This window comes from Coregonus clupeaformis, unplaced genomic scaffold (genome assembly GCF_020615455.1).
Source record: "Coregonus clupeaformis isolate EN_2021a unplaced genomic scaffold, ASM2061545v1 scaf0761, whole genome shotgun sequence".
Classification (NCBI taxonomy): domain Eukaryota; kingdom Metazoa; phylum Chordata; class Actinopteri; order Salmoniformes; family Salmonidae; genus Coregonus; species Coregonus clupeaformis.
Genome location: NW_025534216.1, coordinates 1 through 26,475, shown reverse-complemented (window position 1 = coordinate 26,475; position 26,475 = coordinate 1).

Sequence of the window (26,475 nt, the reverse complement as noted above, 5' to 3'; positions counted from 1 at the left end):
TGGTCAATAACAAAAGTTTCTCAATACTTTTTTATATACCCTTTGTTGGCAATGACACAGGTCAAACGTCAAAAGTCTTCACAAGGTTTTCACACACTGTTGCTGGTATTTTGTCCCATTCCTCCATGCAGATCTCCTCTAGAGCAGTGATGTTTTGGGGCTGTCGCTGGGCAACACGGACTTTCAACTCCCTCCAAAGATTTTCTATGGGGTTGAGATCTGGAGACTGGCTAGGCCACTCCAGGACCTTGAAATGCTTCTTACGAAGCCACTCCTTCATTGCCCGGGCGGTGTGTTAGGGATCATTGTCATGCTGAAAGACCCAGCCACGTTTCATCTTCAATGCCCTTGCTGATGGAAGGAGGTTTTCACTCAAAATCTCACGATACATGGCCCCATTAATTCTTTCCTTTACACGGATCAGTCGTCCTGGTCCCTTTGCAGAAAAACAGCCCCAAAGCATGATGTTTCCACCCCATGCTTCACAGTAAGTATGGTGTTCTTTGGATGCAACTCAGCATTCTTTGTCCTCCAAACACGACGAGTTGAGTTTTTACCAAAAAGTTATATTTTGGTTTCATCTGACCATATGACATTCTCCCAATCCTCTTCTGGATCATCCAAATGCACTCTAGCAAACTTCAGACGGGCCTGGACATGTACTGGCTTAAGCAGGGGGACATGTCTCGCACTGCAGGGTTTGAGTCCCTGGTGGCGTAGTGTATTACTGATGGTAGGCTTTGTTACTTTGGTCCCAGCTCTCTGCAGGTCATTCACTAGGTCCCCCCCGTTTGGTTCTGGGATTTTTGCTCACCGTTCTTGTGATCATTTTGACCCCACGGGGTGAGATCTTGCGTGGAGCCCCAGATCGAGGGAGATTATCAGTGGTCTTGTATGTCTTCCATTTCCTAATAATTGCTCCCACAGTTGATTTCTTCAAACCAAGCTGCTTACCTATTGCAGATTCAGTCTTCCCAGCCTGGTGCAGGTCTACAATTTTGTTTCTGGTGTCCTTTGACAGCTCTTTGGTCTTGGCCATAGTGGAGTTTGGAGTGTGACTGTTTGAGGTTGTGGACAGGTGTCTTTTATACTGATAACAAGTTCAAACATGTGCCATTAACACAGGTAACGAGTGGAGGACAGAGGAGCCTCTTAAAGAAGAAGTTACAGGTCTGTGAGAGCCAGAAATCTTGCTTGTTTGTAGGTGACCAAATACTTATTTTCCACCATAATTTGCAAATAAATTCATTAAAAGTCCTACAATGTGATTTTCTGGAAAGAAAATTCTCAATTTGTCTGTCATAGTTGACGTGTACCTATGATGAAAATTACAGGCCTCTCTCATCTTTTTAAGTGGGAGAAGTTGCACAATTGGTGGCTGACTAAATAATTTCCCCCCCCACTGTATAGGCTAATAGCAGTAAGGCCAAAACACATTTTTTATTAAATATTTTTTACATATATATTTTTTATACTTCAAGGGGTCTTAAAATTCAAAATCAAATAGAAAAATGATTTTTGGTATTTCCTTCTTTAAGAAATTCCATATATTTTAGTAGTCTGTCTGCTCTACTCCCAGGTTTTAGCCTCCGTAGAGGGGAAGTAACAGCTGCAGTAAAGTTCTGCCAGCTGTTAGGACAAGGTTGTTCTGCAAGATGAACACATTAATTGCCTTCAACTTATCACACTGTACACTTAAAGAAAGAATACAGATTTATGATCAGGTGTGTGTGATTAATGACATTATCATTTATTCCTGTAGCTTTACTCACTGAGATTTGTAAGACTCCCACTAAGAAAATCTCTCTGTCTGTAGCTGGTCTCTCTCTTTAGTCGGGGTGTTTTAACTGGTCTGTAGCTGGTACATAACAATCTGGTTCAAGTTATTGCTGGTATTGAAGTGATCAATCACATAATGGAAAATAAATATTAATTTTCATGATGATTTTATAATTATTTTAGGACATGTCACTCTGCACAGTTGACATGGTAGCTAAGGTGAGCTGTGTTAAGGTGAGTTCAGAGGTGTGGCCTCATTGGTCTAGCCAATCTATCCAGAGTTTGGGTGTATTTGCATACTGATGTGATTCTGCCGTAGAAATGCCATGTATCCAACTCCAGCTACCTCCAACTTATGCTGGGTGACAGACAGAAAACCTGTTAATTGGCAGCATTATGGGGAAGACTGGACCTGAACCAAACAAGTACTTTTGGGAGTTAGGGAAAAGGTATGGAGCAACAATTACATGATTTTCTTTAGGAATGTAGTGAAGTAAAAGTTGTCAAAAATATATATAGTAAAGTACAAACCCCCCCCAAAACTACTTAAGTAGTATTTAAAAGTATTTTTACTTAAGTACATTATACCACTGTGGGTGACCGACAGAAAGCCTGTTGATCCCAGCATTATTGGGAAGTTAGGACCTGACCAGTAGAGGTCACTAACAGACCTGCTATATTCAGTTCTAATGTTGGCTTCTTAGTAAACTCTGGAATGTTTCCTCCAAACTCCATGTCAAACATACAAAGAGAAGCTATTGAAGTGTGAAGGAGCTGGTGGCTTCCAGGCAAGTGTCTGAGGGAGAGCTGTCTGGCCCATAGATATTCCATGTATCCAACTCCAGCTACCTCCAACTTATGCTGGGTGACAAAAAGAAAGCCTGAGAGTCTGATGCACCCGTGCGTCAATCTAAGTAACATAATACAAAAATTCCCATCAAAATCCATCAGTTTAACTTAGAGATAGATTTTGCATTGGCTGCGTCTCAATCCACCGCATCCGCTTATGTCAGCCTTCCACATCTGCGGTGGAAGGTGGCAGAGCTACAGCGGTGTTTGTCAGACCATGAGACATCCCGAAAATCGCTCTTCTCACGAAAACATCTGTAGGGTCCGAACGGTTTGACCGACAAACTATTATGACCCAACAATGGAAAGGGGTATTCAAGGCTTGTATTCTCCAATGTGTTTTGAGAAGGAGGCGAAGAGAGACAGGATGCGAGGAGGAATTGAGGAAAGATGAATTGAGAAAGAGACCATTGGCGTGTCTTTAATAACCCTATTTAACCACAATGGTGATTTCATCGCTCACTTTAACCACTACAGTGCCTTCAGAAAGTGTCCATACCCCTTGACTTATACATTTTTTTGTTGTGTTACAGCCTGAATTCAAAATTGATTAAATGTATTATTTTTCTCACCCATCTACACACAGTGCCCTACAGTGACTAAGTGAAATCATGTTTTTAGAAATTTGAGCAAATGTATTGAAAATGAAATATACGTATATCCCATTTACATAAGTATTCACACCCCTGAGTTAATACTTTGTAGAAGGACCTTGGGCAGCGAGTACAGCTGTTAGTCTTTCCACACCTGGATTGTGCAACATTTGTCCATTATTCTTTTCAGAATTCTTCAAGTTCTGTCAAATTGGTTGTTGCTAGACAACCATTTTCAGGTCTTGCCATAGATGTTCAAGTAGATTTAAGTCAGAACTGTGACTCGGCCACTCAGGGACATTCTCTGTCTTCTTGGTAAGCAACTCCAGTGTAGATTTGGCCTTGTGTTTTAGGTTATTGTCTTGCTGATAGGTGAATTCATCTCCCAGTGTCTTGTGGAACGTAGACTGAACCAGGTTTTCCTCTAGGATATTTCCTGTGCTTAGCTCTATTCCATTTCTTTTTTATCCTGAAAAACTCCCCACTCCTTAACAATTACAAACATACCCATATCATTATGAAGCCACCACTATGCTTGAAAATATGGAGAGTGGTACTCTGTAATGTGTTGTATTGGATTTGTCCCAAACATAACAAACATAACACTTTGTATTCAGGACCAAAAGTTAATTGCTTTGCCACATTTTTTGCAGTATTACTTTAGTGCCATGTTACAAACAGTATGCATGTTTTGGATTTTTTAAAATTATGTACAGGCTTCCTTCTTTTCACTCTGTCAATCAGGTTAGTAATGTGGAGTAACTACAATGTTGTTGATCCATCCTCAGTTTTCTCCTTTCACAGCCATTCAACTCTGTAACTGTTTTAATGTCACCATTGGCCTCATGGTTTTCTTCCTCTCCGGCAACTGAGTTAGGAAGGACACCCGTATCTTTGTAGTGACTGTGTGTATTGATACACCATCCACAGTGTAATTAATAACTTCACCATGCTCAAAGGAATATGTAATACCTGCTTTATTATTATTTTTTACGCATCTACCAATCAATGCCCTTCTTTGCGAGGCATTGGAAAACCTCCCTGGTCTTTGTGGTTGAATCTGTGTTTGAAATTCACTGCTAGACTGAGGGACCTTACAGATATTGTATGTGTGGGATACAGAGATGAGGTAGTCATTCAAAAATGTTCATGTTAATTAAACACTAGTATTTCACACAGAGTGAGTCTATGCAACTTATTATGTGTCAAGGTTAAGCACATTTTTACTCCTGAACTTATTTAGGCTTGCCATAACAAAGGGGTTGAATACTTACTGACTCAAGACATTTCAGCTTGAAATCTTTTATTCATTTGTTTAAAACATTTGAAAAACATATTTCCACTTTGACATTATGGGTTATTGTGTGTAGGCCAGTGACAATAAAATCTCAATTTAATCCATTTTAAATTCATGCTGTAAAACAACAAAATGTGGAAAAAGTCAAGGGGTATGAATACATTCTGAAGGCACTGTAGGTGACATCATGACGTTCAGCACGACCATCAACATGATAACTACGAGAGAGCGAGAGATAACTATATCTCACAGATCCAGTATCTGTTAGATAAACATCGATAGTCCATCCATTTTCCTTTGCCTGATGACCTGTGAGCGGACAGCACACAATTCTCACCTCTACCACCATTAGGCTCTCGAATGTCCCAATACCTGCAGTAGAAACAACAGAGTTAAACTGACCACTCTCTCAGAACCTAGAGTATGAACAACAGAGAGAATCAGTCCTACTCCTTACACTCTGGTCAGTGTAAATAGAGCAGTAGTCTCTTACCTTGGGGTGGTCAGTGTTATTATAGAGCAGTAGTCTCTTACCTCTGGGTGGTCAGTGGTGTGCCGTCCACCCATTTCCAGGTCCCCTCAGTAACAGTCAGACCAATCCAGACATACCTTACTGTTTGAAGCCTGTTGATGAATGTCTGTTGTTGTGACAGAAAACAACATTATTAATACACTCTCTCTCTCTCTCTCTCTCTCTCTCTCTCTCTCTCTCTCTCTCTCTCTCTCTCTCTCTCTCTCTCTCTCTCTCTCTCTCTCTCTCTCTCTCTCTCTCTCTCTCTCTCTCTCTCTCTCTCTCTCTCTCTCTCTCTCTCTCTCTCTCTCTCTCTCTCACCCATTCCTCTCTGTTGTTTATGATCACCAGGTCTGCTCCTCTCTCCAGACAGTCCTGTCTGCTCTCCCTCCAGGTTTTCGTCTCAGTAGAGATGAAGTACCAACTGGATCCAAACTTCTGCCAGCCTTCATGATAGGTTTGTTCTACAAGACAAACACATGAATTTCCATCTTATTATTCTGCACCTATTATTGAAGAATACAAACACAAGTGAGGCATGTGATGTTATGATCATTTAATAGGTGAACTCACTCAGATTAGGGAACTTTCTCTTGAGATCATCTCTCTCCTTCTGTAGCTGGTCTCTCTCTGTAGTCAGGGTGTTATATCTGGTCTGTAGCTGGTCTCTCTCTTCAGTCAGGGTGTTGTAACTGGTCTGTAGCTGGTCTTTCTCTTTAGTCAGGGTGTTGTAACTGGTCTGTGGCTGGTCTCTCTCTTTAGTCAGGGTGTTGTAACTTTTCTGTAACTGGTCTTTCTCTTTAGTCAGGGTGTTGTAACTGGTCTGTAGCTGGTCTCTCTCTTTAGTCAGGGTGTTGTAACTGGTCTGTAGCTGGTCTCTCTCTTCAGTCAGGGTGTTGTAACTGGTCTGTAGCTGGTCTTTCTCTTTAGTCAGGGTGTTGTAACTGGTCTGTGGCTGGTCTCTCTCTTTAGTCAGGGTGTTGTAACTTTTCTGTAACTGGTCTTTCTCTTTAGTCAGGGTGTTGTAACTGGTCTGTAGCTGGTCTCTCTCTTTAGTCAGGGTGTTGTAACTGGTCTGTAGCTGGTCTCTCTCTTCAGTCAGGGTGTTGTAACTGGTCTGTACTTGGTCTCTCTCTTTAGTTAGGGTGTTGTAACTGGTATGTAGCTGGTGTCTCTCTGTAGTCAGGGTGTTGTAACTGGTCTGTAGCTGGTCTTTCTCTTTAGTCAGGGTGTTGTAACTGGTCTGTAGCTGGTCTCTCTCTTCAGTCAGGGTGTTGTAACTGGTCTGTCCTTGGTCTCTCTCTTTAGTCAGGGTGTTGTAACTGGTCTGTAGCTGGTCTCTCTCTTTAGTCAGGGTGTTGTAACTGGTCTGTAACTGGTCTCTCTCTTTAGTCAGGGTGTTGTAACTGGTCTGTAGCTGGTCTTTCTCTGCAGTCACATTGGTTTTATATTCCATGCCTCTGTTATCTGGAAAGGATTGATACATATAGCTACTGGTAAATTCGCTCACGAAACAGTAATTCAAGAAGATCTAAATGCATATTCCCATGAAATGATTGAGATGATTGGCATGATGTTTGGACATTTCACCAGTAAAGCGTGAAGAATTATCATTCAAGATTGACATTGATGTTTGCCTATTTTTAAATTAGGTATGCCTAACTTGGTGTAGGAAGGTATTAAAAATGGAACATTTTCTTGAGACAATATGGATAGAGGCAGACGTTGCAATCGGAGGATGCATTTTGTCCATATTCTATAATGATATTCAATAGGCGACATCTGCCGGTACAAACTTTGATTGAGAAATGATGACGTCCATTAAAGAAAAATGTTGTGCTCCCTTGCCTAAACAAATATCACTACACCACTGGTTACAGTGCCTCCAAAATACATGATTGACATTGGCAAAAGAGGATGGAATATCAGCTGATCATTAATGTTGATGAAGTAAATATGCTAGTCAGCTAAATCAATATTGTTTTCACTGATTGTGATTAATCTTCAACGCTCTTAAAAATAACTTCATAATATAGCCTGACCTTGCTTTCAATGACGTTCAGCTTATAAAGGCTTCATAAAGCCTTCATAATACCTTCATAAGCACTACATAAGTGTTATAAAGCATCTATAAGCATACGTCATGCTTTATAAAGGGTTCATAAACGTGGCATAACTGTGTGACATAATCACCCAAGTCAAATGTGACATAACCCACTATGTCAAATATGATATAAATATGTGCTTTATAAAGGGTGATGTGTTTTCACATGACATCTAATCTCGTTCCCAGACACTTCCGCCCAAATGCTTGAAAGTTTTGGTGGACCAACGCATGAAACTTGGCTTCATTAGTTAGTGTTTGTTTTAAAATCACATTTTAAGAAGAGCAATTGTGGAAATGGGCAAGGATTAGCCATAATTCTGACTTTCTGGCTGTGTTAACTAGTGACGACCAGGGGAAATGTTTTTGCTAGCAAAGGAATATTTTACTCAGTGTGTCAACAAAAAGCTATTTCAGGTCACACTCATATAAATCTATGGTCACTCCCACTAAGGCCAACTTTGAATGGTTGTGATACGTTCGTTTAATGACGGGTCAGACCAAGGCGCAGCGTGATATACGTACATGTTTATTAAACTAAATAAACACACGACAAAACAACAAACGAAAGGAAACGTGAAGTCCAAGGTAGAACACACAACATACCTTACATGGAACAAGATCCCACAACTAGACAGTGCCAATAGGCTGCTTAAGTATGACCCCAATCAGAGACAACGAGCGACAGCTGCCTCTGATTGGGAACCACACCGGCCAACATAGATCCACACATACTAGAATACAACATAGAAAACGCACAACAAAGAATATACCCACCCTGACTCAACTTATGAGCGTCCCCTGAGTCAGGGCGTGACAGGTTGATGTCCCAGGATTATATGTGCTGTCTGTGCAATAGCCTGGGGACGCCGATACACAAGGCAACACTTAACTTGATGAAAGCCCCCAACATAAGGAAATTGAAAGTGGCTTTCTTCTGGAACCAAGTTACATGTTCCTCAGTACACAAACACACACACAGCAATACAACAAGCCATACCACGCAGTGCTGGGCCCATTCAGGTCTTTGACACATTCACCCACTCCCCTGCTGAAAGATCAGCCACAAAATGTTACTATTGTAACAGGTTGTAATCAAGCCCTACTCCAAATCATTTTGGTTCTCTCTCTCACACACACACACACACACACACACACACACACACACACACACACACACACACACACACACACACACACACACATATACACACACACACACATACACACACACACACACACACACACACACACACAAATGCAAGCTTTGCAGGTCCATCAAGCCATTTAAATACCTCTCACACCCTACAGCAGGGTTGCCCAACCCTGTTCATGGAGAGCTATTCTCCTGTAGGTTTTCGCTCCAACCCCAGGTGTTACTAACCTGATTCATCTTATCAACCAGCTAATTATTAGAATCAGGTGTGCTAGATTAGGGTTGGAGTAAAAACCCTACAGGACGGTAGCTCTCCAGGAACAGGGGTTGGGCAGTCCTGCCCTACAGAAACCTGAGAGAACCTTCATAAATCAGCAGAACGTTAATAACCTATTTATTGACACTTCATGTAGTGTCCTGTAACACTTCGGTCATTCATAACACATCCATAAAACTCTATATCACATGATGCTGTACTTAATTAAAGTCAGACCCCTTTGGTCATTCATAACACATACATAAAGGCATAATGATGTGAACACAAATGTATTAATACTTAAAGAACTATCACTACCAGCTAAAACAAATAAACATTAAAGACATGATTAAACCATACATTTTATTTTATTTGTAATTTTTTTTTAACATTATCAATACATTAAGTGCTGCACCAGAAATACTCTAAATGGGGAGATGGGAAACTCCATTAGATCCGTATTATTATATTCCTCTTTCAATTACAAATCTCATGACGTGACTATAAGACGTGGCTGTATCTAGGGGGATTTTTATATAGCTGAGTCTGCTTGCTAGCAATTGCTGTGAAGTCACCAAAATTATTTGAAATAACGATTGAGGTAGCTATGTAATCTAACTCCACACTAAACTACTACAAATTAATTTAAATTACAATAAATAAAGGTTAACTTACTAGTTTTCTTGCTGTCCAGTGGCACCACAAGTGGGCGTTTGATTTGCAAACTCATCACATTTGCGCTTACAGCACTACAGAATCACTGCTAACCAAACAACAGTGCAGGGCATGTACACTGAATTAATGGAAAACAACAGACAAAAATCGAAGTTTCTTAGATTTTTCCCAGAACTCAAAAGTCGTCCCCTGACGTTGTTTAAGCATAATTGTTAACACAGAAAATCAAATGTTGTTGTTTTTCTATTAAATAAGTGTGAAAACTGGAGGAAAACCAGAAAAAAATGGGGGAAATCTGAAACCTGGGACAACAAAACAGTGAAAACAGAATTTGGGGGAAAAAAATGAACGAGGCAAAAATTCTAACCTGATTTTAAAATACCCTACCACCGTTTTTTTCTGTGCATGACTGCACTTTAGAGAGTGTGTCATCCTGCAGCAGAGCATTTTGGGGGAAGTTGTGGTCAGGTCCAATATTGACTATGCACCCAAGAGGGAAAGAAGTTGGGCCATCCTAGATATGTTTTAGAGTAATACAATATATAAAATGTACATGCTTTGTGAAGCCTCAATTTAATATGATTTATATAGCGATGCTTATAACACACTTTATAAAGCACAGGTTTGTGTCATATTTTACGTAGTGGGATGAGCCCCACCTGTTTAAAGCCCCACCTGTTTAGCATGTTATTTTGGCATTAATACGTGTCACATATCAGTTTGCAAACAATGTAAAAAAAATACTCTTTGACTTAATAAAGCCACACACAAACATGGTCTCTTTTTTGCTTTATTGACTAAGGCAGCTCCAACATGCAGGTGTTTCATCCTAGCTTAGTGCTTTCTGTGGTGGTGGTGGGGCAGCCAGACAAAACACAGCGCGTAGGGGTTGGTATTGTTCTCTAGTTGCGCTGTGATTGGCTCAGTGTTCTGTCACTCATGGGGACACTACGTCACTGCAAAATCTACAGGGAGAGCTAAATAATTCAAGCCCCTTGGGTGCTGCCATAGATTTACATTAGAAGTGCCCATCCAAGAAGGCTCAAGGTCACTGGCCAAATCTACCATAGCATTGATTGGACTGATCATGTCAACATCATATTTTCAAAATCTTAGCTAGCAAGCTAGACAAGCAGTCATCATCAATCAAGTCGACAATCTACTGGCAAATCCTTTTCAATCCTTGTCATATGAAGAGAAATTACAGATAAAACGTATCGGTGCTCATCGGCCATTGGACATAAACATTACACAACAAGTTGGAAATTCAACAATGAGTGGTTTGGAAGGAATCAGTGGCTAACTGCAAGCGTTGCAAAGCAATACTAGCCTGCTATTCAGTGGAGAGGGTGTGTGGTCCAAGTCTGGGGTTAAGGGTCTCTTTTTTCCAAGCTTAAGAGGATAAACATTCCCCTTGCAACACCATGGGCCAGAAAAGGTTGAATACATTGGCCATGCTGTCAATTCAGCATGACTTATTCCACGTTAAAACAACTGAAAACTCTGAACTGGGAAATCTCAGACTTCAGTGAGTTCAAGAGAACCGGGAACTCAGAAAAAAAATAGCTCTGTCTGAAGAAATACGTTTTGAATGGTCATCCAACTCGGAATTCCAAGTCGGGAAAAACTATTTCTAGAGCTCCGACCTGAAGATCACTGACATCATGATTCGACCTTGTTTTTTTCTATTTTCCCAGTTGTCGTGAAAGCCCCATAACTCCAGAGAATGCCAGACTTTGACGACAAAGTTTGATGACAAAATTTGCCCAGAAGAAGGACCTCCACGCCACCTTCCTGTTCAAGTGAGCACAGCACAACAAGGTGAGTCCAAAATGTATTGTATGCTGCTGCATAAATTATGTAATATGCCAGGGAGATATGTATACTGTAGCTAAGAATTTAATACTACAGCGCCTTGCAAAAGTATTCATCCCCCTTGGCGTTTTTCCTATTTTGTTTCATTACAACCTGTAATTTAAATGGATTTTTATTTGGATTTCATGTATTGGATATACACAAAATAGTCCAAATTGGGAAGTGAAATGAAAAAAATGACTTTCAAATTCTAAAAAATAAATAACGGAAAAGTGGTGCGTGCATATGTATTCACCCTCTTTGCTATGAAACCCCTAAATAAGATCTGGTGCAACCAATTACCTTCAGAAGTCACATAATTAGTTAGATTGCACACAGGTGGACTTTATTTAAGTGTCTCATGATCTGTCACATGATCTCAGCACATATACACCTGTTCTGAAAGGCCCCAGAGTCTGCAACACCACAAAGCAAGGGGCACCATGAAGACCAAGGAGCTCTCCAAACAGGTCAGGGACAAAGTTGTGGAGATGTACAGATCAGGGTTGGGTTATAAAAAAATATCAGAAACTTTGAACATCCCACAGAGCACCATTAAATCCATTATTAAAAAATTTAAAGAATATGGCAACAAAACAAACCTGCCAAGAGAGGGCCGCACACTAGAACTCATGGACCAGGCAAGGAGGGCATTAATCAGAGAGGCAACAAAGATACCAAAGATAACCCTGAAGCAGCTGCAAAGCTCCACAGCGGAGATTGGAGTATCTGTCCATAGGACCACTTTAAGCCGTACACTCCACAGAGCTGGGCTTTACGGAAGAGTGGCCAGAAAAAAGTAATTGCTTTAATAAAAAAATAAGCAAACACAGTTGGTATTCGCCAAAAGGCATGTGGGAGACTCCCCAAACATATGGAAGAAGGCACTCTGGTCAGATGAGACTAAAATTGAGCTTTTTGGCCATCAAGGAAAATGCCATGTCTGGCGCAAACCCAACACCTCTCATCACCCCGAGAACACCATCCCCACAATGAAGCATGGTGGTGGCAGCATCATGCTGTAGGGAAGTTTTTCATCGGTAGGGACTGGGAAACTGGTCAGAATTGACGGAATGATGGATGGCGCTAAATAAATGGAAATTCTTGAGGGAAACCTGTTTCAGTCTTCCAGAGATATGAGACTGGGACGGAGGTTCACCTTCCAGCAGGACAATGACCCTAAACATACTGCTAAAGCAACACTTCAGTTGTTTAAGGGGAAACATTATACATTTCTTGGAATGGCCTATTGGAATCCAATTGAGAATCTGTGGTATTACTTAAAGATTGCTGTACACCAGCGGAACCCATCCAACTTGAAGGAGCTGGAGCAGTTTTGCCTTGAAGAATGGGCAAAAATCCCAGATGCTAGATGTGCCAAGCTTATAGAGACATACCCCAAGAGACTTGCAGCTGTAATTGCTGCAAAAGATGGCTCTACAAAGTATCGACTTTTGACGGGTGAATAGTTATGCACGCTCAAGTTTTCTGTGTTTTTGGCTTATTTCTTGTTTGTTTAACACCAAAAATATTTTGCATCTTCAAAGTGGTAGGCATGTTGTGTAAATCAAATGATACAAACCCCCCAAAAATCCATTTTAATTCCAGGTTGTAATGCAACAAAATAGGAAAAATGCCAAAGGGGTTGAATACTTTCTCAAGCCACTGTAAGTGTATATTGTGTAGTAAGCTGTTAGTAGCCCATGTGCCTCACCCTAATAACTTGGTCCCTTTCCCTCTCAGAACTTAGGCTAACGTTCTGAGTTGATGGTGCACATGTAGCCTATAGCCTGTTTTAGAGAAATGTCATAATTGAATATTTTAAAAGCTTTCATTGTCTGCTTATATGCCCCCTTTATTTATCCTACGGTTCTGACTTGGTGCACAGTGCAAAGCTGTCATCAAGGCAAAGGGTGGCTACTTTGAAGAATCTCAAATATAACACTTTGTTTTGGTTACTTCATGATTCCATATGTGTTATTTTATAGTTTTGATGTCTTCACTAGTATTCTATGATGTAGAAAATAGTAAAAATAGAGAAAAACCCTGGAATGAGTAGGTGTGTCCAAACTTTTGACTGGTACTGTACATAAGTATCAAAATTATAAATCATTTCAAATGTATTATATTCAGCAAACAAGACGGCAACATTTTCTTGTTTTTAAAATGTATTTATGGATAGCCAGGGGCACACTCCAACACTCAGACATCATTTACAAACAACACATTTGTGTTTAGTGAGTCTGCCAGATCAGAGGCAGTAGGGATGACCAGGGATGGAAGTTCTCATGGGGGCCAGTATGAAAAATGTATGCACTCACTAATTGGAAGTCACTCTGGATAAGAGCAGCTGCTAAATGACTAAAATGTAAAATAATACCCACTAACAATAATTGTAACTCTTGAACCGTTCGAGCTAGAGACATCAAACCAACTTTCACATGTTCAGGCTATCCTATCAACCACCAATCAATCAACCAATCAATATTTTTAATCTAATCACTTTTTCCACTATATCCAGTCACCACCATTACTACTGCAGACACTACCACTACTATAACCTATTTCAAAACCATACATACTTTAAAACAAGCTAGCAAGCACAAAACATTTTCTTCAGGAAATGTACTTTTCAGTGATCACTGTTAGCCTAAATAGTTTATTTATTAGATAGAACTACAGCTAGCTATCAGTAGGTCTACATACAAACCTATTCTACACAAAAGTACTTTTAAGAGCTGTCATCACTAGACGCACCGTCATATGTCTCTCCCCAAATAATAGCCTAAAACTTTCTAATCATTACATCACCATTCACCTAAAATAAAACGTTTTACAAAAGTGAATTGTGCATCTATTTATCTGAAACCACAGCCTGAATGATTCAGAGATGCTTTGATTTCCTAACAGTGATGTACACAACCCACAATCCTAATATTTGTGTAAACTCTTCACAGTTGTGTTCCGTGTGTGTAACTGAGTAGACTGATTCCCCCATTTCATTTATCCACAATCCATAGGTAAGGCTGTACAGAGAAATACAAGTATGCCCCAATTCAATTGTAAAGTCTAATACATCCAAAGTGTGATTTCAACTTACTTGTACTTTTTTGCCAAATTAACTTTTGTTGAATTTATATCACAACATTCCAAGCTTGATTGGCATTATCTAGTCCAAATATGGCATGATTCCACTATTTGTATCCATTTGCATGACTTTCAATCAGGGACTTTAATTTTGAAGGCAAACCTTATATTCCACTATTGTGGCTAATCCGTATTGTGGCTAGCTTCACATATGTGAGAAGTTAGAGGTCAGTGATATAAAGAGTCATGATATGACCCACAACTACACGATTTGATCTGTAAACTTTACCCTGGGGATTCACCACTGTGGGGATCTTCATGCACCATTGATCAGTGAGAAGAAGAAGGTAAGTAACAGGCCTATACCTGGGATCGGCAGTGGCAGACTTACCATTCGGCAGAAGAGGCAACTGCCTCAGGCCTCCCATCATCAAGGGGCCTCATGAGCTGGACATATTAACAAAAAAATAAATAATACAATAAAATCTCTGCTCGCCCACTGTGCCCAGGTTAATGAGGCCACTTTGTCGACAAAAAAAGGCCTCCAAAAAAAGTAAATGAATCCATACAGCCGAATAATAATTAATAACAGATAAATACTTTATTTCCCTACATATACATACATTTCATATCAATATTAATATAACCCAAGTTTTTCTAATAATAGTAGAAACAAGTATCATGAATCACCCACGGACTGGTTCAGATAATGGACTATTCCACCCTGACTAGAGTTCCCATGCTGCCGGGTCATGGCTAGAAGGGATCAAGCTTTTGTTAAATTACAGTCAGATTTGACTTTGCGTAGCAGGTTAGGAAAGGAACAGGAGCTCAAGCAGTAGAACATTTGAGGTGCCGGTACTCAGCTCATGGTGAGCTCCTGCCCAAGTCACGCAGCGGTTACTGGAAGAATATCGGACCAATTTGAAAGCGTATGAGCGTTGTACTGAGCCTTGGTTTCTCAAATTACTGCCTCGCCTGGTTCACCAACTACTTCTCAGATAGAGTTCAATGTGTCAAATCGGAGGGCCTGTTGTCTGGACCTATGGCAGTCTCTATGGGGGTGCCACAGGGTTCAATTCTTGGGCCGACTCTTTTCTCCGTGTATATCAATGATGTCGCTCTTGCTGCTGGTGACTCTCAGATCCACCTCTACGCAGACGACACCATTTTGTATACATCTGGCCCTTCATTGGACACTGTGCTAACAAACCTCCAAATGAGCTTCAATGCCATACAACACTCCTTCAGTAGCCTCCAACTGCTCTTAAACACTAGTAAAACTAAATGCATGCTCTTCAATCGAACGCTGCTGGCACCCGCCCACCTGACTAGAATCACCACTCTCTAAAAAAAATTATATTCCCTGCCCTGCCCTCTAGGAAGAGTCTTGGTGGTAAAATGTATTCACTCACTACTGTTAGTCGCTCTGGATAAGAGCGTCTGCTAAATGACGTAAATGTAAATGTTCCAAACTTCTTCCATTTAAGACTGATGGAGGCCACCGTGTTCTTGGGGACCTTCAATGCTGCAGAAATGTTTTGGTACCCTTCCCCAGATCTGTGCTTCAACACAATCCTGTCTCGGAGCTCTATGGACAATTCCTTCGACCTCATGGCTTGGTTTTTGCTCTGACATACGCTGTCAACTGTGGGACCTTATATAGACAGGTATGTCCCTTTCCAAATGAGGTCCAATCAATTGAATTTACCACAGGTGGACTCCAATCAAGTTGTAGAAACATCTTAAAGATGATCAATAGAAACATGAGGCATCAGAGCTCAATTTCGAGTCTCATAGCAAATGGTCTGAATATATATGTAAATAATGTATTTCTGTTTTTTATGTGTAATAAATGTGCAAACATTTAAAAAAAAAAACGGTTTAGCTTTGTCATTATGAGGTATTGTGTATATTTGCTGAGGATTGAATTTCATTTAATCCATTTTTGAATAAGGCTGTAATATGGAAAAAAACTATGGAAAAAGTTAAGGGGTCTGAATACTTTCCGAAGGCACTCTATTTTTAGTTACTTGACAAAGAAGGTTTAGGCTTACTGCTACATTGGCTTATAGGCTAACTCTTAGTGCATGCACTCATTTCTTTAGGCGCCAATGTATCACGGTGTATAAATGTGTCCATATGGCAGAGGCTGGTGCTCTGGCATTAGTGGAATTTAAACTCTGAGATGTAATCATTTTAATTCCGGTTTGAAGCGGCAGGTAGCTTAGCGGTGAAGAGCGTTGGGCCAGTATACGAAAGGTCGTTGGTTTGAATCCCCGAGCCGACTAGGTGAAGAATCTGTCGATGTGCCCTTGAGCAAGGCACTTACTCCTAATTGCTCCTGTAAGGTCGTTCTGGATAAGAGCGTCTCCTAAATCATGTAAATGTAATTCCGGTTTGTATTATTAACCACGTGACAATTATTTTGAAAAACTAAAACGTCATTATTGAACTGAAACTGTTCCACTAAAACATGCATATGAAAATCATAACTGGCAGGCAGATCAGTAGAAATTGGATAAATTGTAAACTTTCCCAAACTTGAAACTCATGCACAGTCTAGGAATAGACCATTGTAAACAGAGCGCACATTTCTTTGTACTGCATAATTAAAACGTTTGTTTTTTGTGTGTGTCAACAATATTGACAAACTACAGGAATTATGATCCTTGCTTTGTGAGAACAGAACTATAGTGTGATAATATAATACATATCTGCCCTATGGGCCCTGGTCAAAAGTAATGCACTAAACGTGGAATAGGGTCCCAAATGGAATAGGGTCCCAAATGGAATAGGATCCCAAATGGAATAGGATCCCAAATGGAATATCGTCCCAAATGGAATAGGGTCCCATGTGGAATACGGTCCCAAATGGAACACGGTCCCAAATGGAATATCGTCCCAAATGGCACCCTATTCCCTGCATAGTGCACTGTCAAAAGTACTGCGCTAATAGGGTGTCATTTGGGACTCACACACAGAAAGCCAGCCTCAGGGAGATGTTGAGAGTGACTTGTAGAACACACAGGACTCCAAAACACACGGCAGCCAGGCTGTAGAGTCTTGGTTTTCCATCTGCAGAAGAACACACACACACAAACACACACACACACACACACACACACACACCATCATCACTAATGATTTAGATTAAAACAGAACACACGTCATCCCACAAAACCTTAACTAATTCTGAGAACCTAACATTTCCAATGTGTCATTGGTTTTACCCCAAATGTGGTTTGGCAGCAACAGTTTGCTCAAGAGTGTGGTCATCTCAAATCTGATGAACAGGAAGCTACTGTATGATGACATTACCAAAATTACACAATATAGCTGTCTCATGATTTAAAGAGGCTATCTGCGATCGCTGCATACGTATTTAGGACTTTGAAATGTATGATATTTACCTATTAATTCTTCAAGAATGTAACTTATAAATGCCAAATGAGATTAGTTTAACCTTCTAACCCCATAAGGACCCAAAATACACACTGAGTGGAGGAAAGTCATCACTCTCAAATTCATAGAAAGAGCTATGTATGCAAGGACTGCCCATCCATGAGCTCAAAATGATTGTTTTAACCATTTAAAGATGCCCTATGCAGAAATCGCTCAGCCATTTCCTGGTTGCTAACATTCTAATATGTTATGTGACAAAACAAGCAGTCATTGTGTAAAATAAATATTGTATATTCAGCTGTTTGAAGTTGCTGTACAAAACCTAAAGTAAAAGACGCAAAAATGAAACTTTATAAAGGGAAGCATAGAAATAGCACACATAGAACAGATCTACCACTTCTTAGACTTGCTTTGGATGGGGATGAAAGATCTATAACATTTATGTGAATTTGGTCGGGTCGCCCAAAAATGTACTGTAGCTTTAAGGCAATACAAAGTTTGTACAATTCCATAATTTACAATTCCAGAGTAAAACAAGCTTACACTGAGCATACATAGCTCTGTCTATGAATTGAGTGCTTACGCGATAGATCATTCTTAGTTCTTACCTGAGCGAAGGGTCTCAGTCTTCAAGCTCCTCATTGCTCTGTTCCGGTTTTCTTAAATAATAATAATAATATGCCATTTAGCAGACGCTTTTATCCAAAGCGACTTACAGTCATGCGTGCATACATTTTTTTTGTGTATGGGTGGTCCCGGGGTTCGAACCCACTACCTTGGCGTTACAAGCGCCGTGCTCTACCAGCTGAGCTACAGAGGACCACGTTCTTCATTCCTCTTGTTTAATTCAATAACTTGTTTGTTGACATAGTTGGCCATCTTAACTATTTGTACCGAATATATCAATGATTACCCCAATCAATCAATTAAACAACTAATTCAGTATGTCTGACCTCTTATTGTAATATCTATGATTCTAACATACTTTTACTTATAGTATTAACTTACTGTATGATTACCTTTCTAACTGACTGAGCAGTAGTTAGTCTGATGTGTCTAAACCCTGTACTTCTCTGTTCTCTGTCTGTGTCCAACAGCTGGATGTTTCAAGGCTATATCCACCAATAAGAAGGCTGTAGGTGTCAGGATGTTTCAAGGCTCTTCCACCAATAAGAAGGAGACTCTTGAGATGTGTCTCAAATGGCACCCTAATCTCTATACAGTGCACTACATAGGGAAATAGGGTACCATTTGGGACACAGATTTTAGACCAGACAGTTTTTTGTAACACCCTGTTCATCCCCCTTGTTCATTCTGTTCTGTGGTTTATTTTTTCCTCTTTATAAAGTTTTTTTATTTTTTTTTATGTTAAGATTTATAATTCATAATGTAGCATTGCATCTCTCATGGGAAACGTATGTTAACATTGCCAAAGCAAGTGAAGCAGATAGTAAACACAAGTGAAATGAACAATAAATATTATATATTATCTCTCTCTCTCTCTCTGCTAAGTTGTTAAGTGATGTTGTCACCTATTGGTTAGAGAGAGAGATAGAGAGAGAGAATAGAAGTGGAGACTATATTAACAATGTTGTTTTCTGTCAAAACAGACATTTATCAATGGGATTGAATCAGTCAGTTATGTCTGGATAGATCTGATTGACTTTGTTACTGAGGGGACCTGGAAATGGGTGGGACGGCACCCCACTGACCACCCCAAGGTAATATACTACTGCTCTAATAACACTGACCACAGTGTAAGGAGTAGGACGGATTCTCTGAGTTGTGGTCTGTCGTACGGCAATTTGGTAAAAAGCCAATTTGACATTTACTCAGTACATTGTTTTCACTGAGGAAATGTACGAGTCTGTTGTTAATGATAATGGAGAGGATTTTCCCAAGGTTGCTGTTGTCACATATCCCACGGTAGTTATTGGGGTCAAATTTGTCTCCACTTTTGTGGATTGGGGCGATCAGTCCTTTGCTCCAAATATTGGGAAAGATGCCAGAGCTGAGAATGATGTTAAAGAGTTTAAGTATAGCCAATTGGAATTTGTTGTCTGTATATTTTATCATTTTATTTAGGATACCATCAAGACCACAGGCCTTTTTGGGTTGGAGGGTTTGTATTTTGTCCTGTAGTTCATTCAATGTAATTTGATAATCCAGTGGGTTCTGGTAGTCTTTAATAGCTGATTCTCTACACATAGTTACTAGCTAAAACACCAGGTAAATAGGACTAGTAACCAGCACTTCTTACAACTAGGTGATAAGCCATGAACCTGGACAGAAACTCACAGTAGACAGACAGGCCTATGATCCCAGCCAGTAGGAGAACACACAGCAGCACCAGACACACTGCAGCAACTCTGGAGGATCTCTTCCCTAAAGAACATCTCTTCCCTGAGCTATCAGGCTCTGTGGACACATCAAATATACGTTTACGTGAGTCTATGTGCTTATGTGTGTGTGTCTTGGTGATGGTCTCACCGTCTCTCAGGGTGTCTGCACTTGTGTAGATATCCACAATCCTCTCCTCAGCTTCACCTCTGTCTATCTTGAATGTATACAACAGTTACGATAACGGCTGAAAACTCCTTATGAGGGGTATCTTGTCTGAAAGCCATGTTTCAGAAAAAGCAGAGAATATTGCAGTTACCTGAGTCCCGTCATCCATCTTATTATCAAGTGACTGAATGGAGGGAAGAGTTGGCCGGTTTTCCCTTCCCCTTAATCCCTCCAGGACTCCCCCTCTCTTGCCTCTGTATCACCGGCGTTGCCTCTTGGATTCCCTGAAAATTGGGTCGGAATTCCATAAAGAGCCCAGGGCAGATGAGTCAACGTTGAAGCTGGAATTGAGGGTACTAACTCCCGATCTGATGTTCAAAAGTTGTCTATCATAAGAAATGATAGTGGATACATTTAATGAAAATAAAGAATCACAAAACAGCAAAATTGGGTCGGAGCTCGCACAGTGTGTGTGTGTGAGTGTGCAATCTTATCTGAATGTTGAGCAACAACGCTATCTCTTGGACTGGGCTTGAAGGCTCTTACGTTGCCATATAATTGGCCATCAATGTCCGTGTTCTTCATTGCATTATGTTTGTCGTCTTCAAATCCATCTGGGATTTCATGGACTCCCACTGACATCTTAACACACTTGTGGTCAAATACAGTAACTTCTACTTCTGACCTCAGCTCTAATGTACTTCTGTACCTGTGTCTTCTCCCTGCACTGTACTGCCTCTGTGTGATTTATGGTAGTGAAACTATTTATCAGTCAACCACAGTGGTATAGAAACACTGGCCACCACGTGACTCCCACCAGCCTTAGTTTGATAATATAATACATGATATGACTCTATAACATGCTATATGATGTATATCTGAATTCACAGGGTCCCAATTTTAGATCTGCTAACATAAATTGGGATCCTGTTAATTGACATATAAACTACATATATCCTTACTGAGTTTACAGCACCCCCAGCCTTGCGTCTATGTGACTTACTGTATTGACACTATTTTTCTTTATCTTGGGTCAGTTTTGCATTTCCACCACAAATAGTTAAGGTTAAGATTGGGGGTGGGAAAGCTGATCCTAGATCTGTACCTAGGGGAAACGTCACCACACAGTGTGACCGGCCACCGATGACCACATAGTTTTTTTTTGTATTTATGCTGTATTTAAACTTGGTTTCCAGGGGAATTTCACCAAAAGCAGAAGTTGTGACAAGATCGCCATAGTTTCAGTTTGACAGATTTAAGAGAATAGAAAGAAGAATTAAAACCCTTCACATGTATTATGACAACAAGTTCATATTTCCACCCTATCTTTTAGTACAACATCACCAGTGGGGGCTGGTGGGAAGAGCGATAGGAGGTTGGGCTCATTGTAATGACTGCAATGGAATTAATGGTATAGTATCAAACGCATCAAACATATGGAAACCACATGTTTGACTCCGTGCCTTTAATACCATTCCAGCCATTACAATGATCATGTCCTCCTATAGCTCCTCCCACTGGCTTAGACAGGGCTTAGACTGTACAAAAAATACATCAAAACTATATCTCTCAGACACTTCAGAAAAAACTTTAGATTTGGGGACTATGTGTTGTTCCATGTAGTGAATTTGTTATTCAATGTACAGTGGGGGAAAAAAAAAATTTAGTCAGCCACCAATTGTGCAAGTTCTCCCACTTAAAAAGATGTGAGAGGCCTGTAATTTTCATCATAGGTACACGTCAACTATGACAGACAAAATGAGGGGAAAAAAATCAGAAAATCACATTGTAGGATTTTTAATGAATTTATTTGCAAATTATGGTGGAAAATAAGTATTTGGTCAATAACAAAAGTTTCTCAATACTTTGTTATATACCCTTTGTTGGCAATGACACAGGTCAAACGTTTTCTGTAAGTCTTCACAAGGTTTTCACACACTGTTGCTGGTATTTTGGCCCATTCTTCCATGCAGATCTTCTCTAGATTAGTGATGTTTTGGGGCTGTCGCTGGGCAACACAGACTTTCAACTCCCTCCAAAGATTTTCTATGGGGTTGAAATCTGGAGACTGGCTAGGCCACTCCAGGACCTTGAAATGCTTCTTACGAAGCCACTCCTTCGTTGCCCGGGCGGTGTGTTTGGGATCATTGTCATGCTGAAAGACCCAGCCACGTTTCATCTTCAATGCCCTTGCTGATGGAAGGAGGTTTTCACTCAAAATCTCACGATACATGGCCCCATTAATTATTTCCTTTACACGGATCAGTCGTCCTGGTCCCTTTGCAGAAAAACAGCCCCAAAGCATGATGTTTCCACCCCCATGCTTCACAGTAGGTATGGTGTTCTTTGGATGCAACTCAGCATTCTTTGTCCTCCAAACACGACGAGTTGAGTTTTTACCAAAAAGTTATATTTTGGTTTCATCTGACCATATGACATTCTCCCAATCCTCTTCTGGATCATCCAAATGCACTCTAGCAAACTTCAGACGGGCCTGGACATGTACTGGCTTAAGCAGGGGGACATGTCTTGCACTGCAGGATTTGAGTCCCTGGCGGCGTAGTGTGTTACTGATGGTAGACTTTGTTACTTTGGTCCCAGCTCTCTGCAGGTCATTCACTAGGTCCCCCGTGTGGTTCTGGGATTTTTGCTCACCGTTCTTGTGATCATTTTGACCCCACAGGGTGAGATCTTGCGTGGAGCCCCAGATCGAGGGAGATTATCAGTGGTCTTGTATGTCTTCCATTTCCTAATAATTGCTCCCACAGTTGATTTCTTCAAACCAAGCTGCTTACCTATTGCAGATTCAGTCTTCCCAGCCTGGAGCAGGTCTACAATTTTGTTTCTGGTGTCCTTTGACAGCTCTTTGGTCTTGGCCATAGTGGAGTTTGGAGTGTGACTGTTTGAGGTTGTGGACAGGTGTCTTTTATACTGATAACAAGTTCAAACAGGTGTCATTAATACAGGTAATGAGTGGAGGACAGAGGAGCCTCTTAAAGAAGAAGTTACAGGTCTGTGAGAGACAGAAATCTTGCTTGTTTGTAGGTGACCAAATACTTATTTTCCACTATAATTTGCAAATAAATTCATTAAAAATCCTACAATGTGATTTTCTGGAAATAATTTTCTCAATTTGTCTGTGTACCTATGATGAAAATTACAGGCCTCTCTCATCTTTTTAAGTGGGAAAACTTGCACAATTGGTGGCTGACTAAATACTCCCCCCCCCCACTGTATAGGCTAATAGCAGTAAGGCCAAAACACATTTTTTATTAAATATTTTTTACATATATTTTTTTTATACTTCAAAGGGTCTTAAAATTCAAAATCAAATAGCAAAATGATTTTTGGTATGACCTTCTTTAAGAAATTCCATATAGCTTAGTAGTCTCCTCCCAGGTTTTAGTCTCCGTAGAGGGGAAGTAACAGCTGCAGTGAAAGTTCTGCCAGCTGTTAGGACAAGGTTGTTCTGCAAGATGAACACATGAATTGCCTTCAACTTATCACACTGTACACTTAAAGAAAGAATACAGACTTATGATCAGGTGTGTGTGATTAATGACATTATCATTTATTCCTGTAGCTTTACTCACTGAGATTTGTAAGACTCCCACTAAGAAAATCTCTCTGTCTGTAGCTGGTCTCTCTCTTCAGTCGGGGTGTTTTAACTGGTCGGTAGCTGGTCCAGAACAATCTGGTTCAAGTTATTGCTGGTATTGAAGTGATCAATCACATATTGGAAAATAAATATTAATTTTCATGATGATTTTATAATTATTTTAGGACATGTCCCTCTGCACAGTTGAACATGGTAGCTAAGGTGAGCTGTGTTAAGGTGAGTTCAGAGGTGTGGCCTCATTGGTCTAGCCAATCTATCCAGAGTTTGGGTGTATTTGCATACTGATGTGATTCTGCCGTAGAAATGCCATGTATCCAACTCCAGCTACCTCCAACTTATGCTGGGTGACAGACAGAAAGCCTGTTAATGGCAGCATTATGGGGAAGACTGGACCTGAACCAAACAAGTAATTTTGGGAGTCAGGGAAAATGTATGGAGCAAAAATTACATGATTTTCTTTAGGAATGTGGTGAAGTAAAAGTTGTCAAAAATATAAATAGTAAAGTACAGATACCCCCCAAAACTACTTAAGTAGTATTTAAAAGTATTTTTACTTAAGTGCTTTATACCACTGTGGGTGACCGACAGAAAGCCTGTTGATCCCATCATTATTGGGAAGTTAGGACCTGACCAGAAGAGGTCACTAACAGACCTGCTATATTCAGTTCTAATGTTGGCTTCTTAGTACACTCTGGAATATTTCCTCCAAACTCCATGTCAAACATACAAAGAGAAGCTACTGAAGTGTGAAGGAGCTGGTGGCTTCCAGGCAAGTGTCTGAGGGAGAGCTGTCTGGCCCATTCGCCTGGACTAGATATTCCATGGCTCCAACTCCAGCTACCTCCAACTTATGCTGGGTGACAGAAAGAAAGCCTGAGAGTCTGATGCACCCGTGCGTCAAACTAAGTAACATAATACTAAAATTCCCATCAAAATCCATCAGTTTAACTTAGAGATAGATTTTGCATTGGCTGCGTCTCAATCCACCGCATCCGCCTATGTCAGCCTTCCACATCTGCGGTGGAAGGTGGCAGAGCTACAGCGGTGTTTGTCAGACCATGAGACATCCTGAAAATCGGTCTTCTCATGAAAACGTCTGTAGCGTCCGAACGGTTTGACCGACAAACTATTATGACCCCACTATGGAAAGGGGTATTCAAGGCTTGTATTCTCCAATGTGCTTTGAGAAGGAGGCGAAGAGAGACAGGATGCGAGGAGGAATTGAGGAAAGATGAATTGAGAAAGAGACCATTGGCGAGTCTTTAATAACCCTATTTAACCACAATGGTGAGTTCATCGCTCACTTTAACCACTACAGTGCCTTCAGAAAGTGTCCATACCCCTTGACTTATACTTTTTTGTTGTTGTGTTACAGCCTGAATTCAAAATTGATTAAATGTATTATTTTTCTCACCCATCTACACACAGTGCCCTACAGTGACTAAGTGAAATCATGTTTTTAGAAATTTGAGCAAATGTATTGAAAATGAAATATACGTATACCCATTTACATAAGTATTCACACCCCTGAGTTAATACTTTGTAGAAGGACCTTGGGCAGCGAGTACAGCTGTTAGTCTCTCCACACCTGGATTGTGCAACATTTGTCCATTATTCTTTTCAGAATTCTTCAAGTTCTGTCAAATTGGTTGTTGCTAGACAACCATTTTCAGGTCTTGCCATAGATGTTCAAGTAGATTTAAGTCAGAACTGTGACTCGGCCACTCAGGGACATTCTGTGTCTTTTTGGTAAGCAACTCCAGTGTAGATTTGGCCTTGTGTTTTAGGTTATTGTCTTGCTGATAGGTGAATTCATCTCCCAGTGTCTTGTGGAACGCGGACTGAACCAGGTTTTCCTCTAGGATTTTTCCTGTGCTTAGCTCTATTCCATTTATTTTTTATCCTGAAAAACTCCCCACTCCTTAACAATTACAAACATACCCATAACATGATGCAGCCACCACTATGCTTGAAAATATGGAGAGTGGTACTCTGTAATGTGTTGTATTGGATTTGCCCCAAACATAACAAACATAACACTTTGTATTCAGGACCAAAAGTTAATTGCTTTGCCACATTTTTTACAGTATTACTTTAGTGCCTTGTTACAAACAGGATGCATGTTTTGGATTTTTTTAAATTATGTACAGGCTTCCTTCTTTTCACTCTGTCAATCAGGTTAGTATTGTGGAGTAACTACAATGTTGTTGATCCATCTTCAGTTTTCTCCTTTCACAGCCATTCAACTCTGTAACTGTTTTAATGTCACCATTGGCCTCATGGTTTTCTTCCTCTCCGGCAACTGAGTTAGGAAGGACACCTGTATCTTTGTAGTGACTGTGTGTATAGATACACCATCCACAGTGTAATTAATAACTTCACCATGCTCAAAGGAATATGTAATACCTGCTTTATTATTATTTTTTACGCATCTACCAATCAATGCCCTTCTTTGCGAGGCATTGGAAAACCTCCCTGGTCTTTGTGGTTGAATCTGTGTTTGAAATTCACTGCTAGACTGAGGGACCTTACATATATTGTATGTGTGGGATACAGAGATGAGGTAGTCATTCAAAAATGTTCATGTTAATTAAACACTAGTATTTCACACAGAGTAAGTCTATGCAACTTATTATGTGTCAAGGTTAAGCATATTTTTACTCATGAACTTATTAAGGCTTGCCATAACAAAGGTGTTGAATATTTACTGACTCAAGACATTTCAGCTTGAAATATTTATTCATTTGTTTTAAAAAATTTGAAAAACATATTTCCACTTTGA